Source organism: Pteropus alecto, unplaced genomic scaffold (genome assembly GCF_000325575.1).
Source record: "Pteropus alecto unplaced genomic scaffold, ASM32557v1 scaffold270, whole genome shotgun sequence".
Classification (NCBI taxonomy): domain Eukaryota; kingdom Metazoa; phylum Chordata; class Mammalia; order Chiroptera; family Pteropodidae; genus Pteropus; species Pteropus alecto.
Window position 1 is genome coordinate 3,078,582 of NW_006430735.1, and position 1,918 is coordinate 3,080,499.

The following is a 1,918-nucleotide window of genomic DNA, read 5'->3' on the forward strand; positions in this document are numbered from 1 at the left end:
CTAGCAGAACTGTATTTGCATTTTTCTTGTAATACCTTTCTTAGATCCTAGATATTCAAATGCATCATAAGGTAAACAAAATTTTGTTGTAAGCAGCTAGCTAGATCTAACTACTAGAGTAGTTGGAATGTTTATGTCCCCCCTAAATTCATATGTTGAAACCTAATGTGATGGTATTTGGAGGTTGGACCTTTGGGAGGTAATTAAGTCATGAGGGTGGAAACCTCGTGAATGGGATGAGTGCTCTTATAAGAAGAGGCTTTTATAAGAAGAGGCCAGAGAACTAGCTCACTCTCTTTCTACCATGGGAGGGTACAAGATGTCAGTCACTTGTAAACAGAATGAGTGCTCTCACCAGGTCCCAACCATGCTGGCACCCTGATTTTAGACTTCCAGTCTCCAAAACTGTGAAAAATAAATTTATGTTGTTCACAAACCACCCAGTTTAAGGTATTTTGTTATAGCAGCCCAAGCTAAGACATAAAGCATTATCTATTTTTAAAGAAACTATTCATATAATAAATATTATCCCTCACTTTCAAAAGTATACAAAAACTGATAAATTGGTATGTTAGGTGAAGGCATAATTAGGAAAATTTGTAATTAGTTAATTGTCTTCCCCCAGTGTCCCGTTTCTGCCTCAGTGGAGGTCATCAGTGGAGGGCCAAGTGCTTGATTTCCCTGTCCTATACAATAGAATTTAAATAAAATTATAGGGAAAATAGTGGCCAAACTTAGTATCTCTAAAAAAACAGCACATTAGTTAGAAATTGACATTAGATGATCAAAAAGGTCCTGACAACCTGAAAGGATATGCATATTAAGGAGATAAGATTTAATAGGATAAATGCATCATTCTACACAAGGGTCCAAAAACACTTAGTGAAAAAAAGAGAGTTGTGGCTTAACAAGAACACACATTAAAATTTTTATTAAGAATTTTAATTGTCAATAAAGACACTGATGGTCCACAATGTGCTTACTGAAAGTTAATATGCCAGGCTGCATCAATAGAATTACAACTTAAAAGAAAAAAATTATGATCCCATTTTATTCAAGGCTGTTTGAGTTTCATCTTGAAATTTTGTTTCTAGGTGACATACTTTATAAAGTACAACGTTAAAATGGTGAGTATATTTAATGTCATATCAAATGAAGAACAGCAATAGTACTTGGAAATATTAGGACAAAACAAGGTTGGAGAGAGACAGAAAGCTTGTCTTCAAATATCTGGAGGGCTGTCATTTATAAAGGCTTTAGGCCAACTATTCATGGCCCCAAGAGAAGAAAAATCAGGTTGGCCTGGCTAACTTCTCAACCTTCAGGAAATATCACTTCTTCAGGGAAGTCTTCTCTGGCCTCTAGACTGTGAGCTCCTGATTACTGGCTTCGGCAGCACTCATTCTTCTCTGTAGGGTACTGATCCCGTTTCTAATTGTCAAATCATATTAGCTCTGCTGAACTGCAAATTCCCAGAGGGTAGACCATGTGTGATTTATTAGTCCTATAACATTCTGTGCCTAGCACAGGTGAATGAATGGAAGAACACATGAGAAATAGACTTGACTTTAATGTAAAAATGTATGTTATAATACACGGGCTGCCCCAAGAAGTAGCATTTTTTTTTTCTTTCATGAAAGGCCCTTATTCAGGCTTAAAATGCAGTTCACTTGCCTAGGGCAGGGGTGACTGAGGTAGAGGGAATTAAACCACCGGGAAAAGGGTAAGTAGATTAAATGATTTTTAGCTTCCTCAGGCCCTCTGATTTGAGTTCTGTTGGAAAAAGGTTACGTTTATTACATTGCACATTTCATTTTAGCACATCTGCCATATTCGGATCCATTTTAGAAAAGTTTAGTAATATATTTCTATGTAATTGCTTCCGTTCAAATCCAAATCTCATTTGATGTTTCTCTCT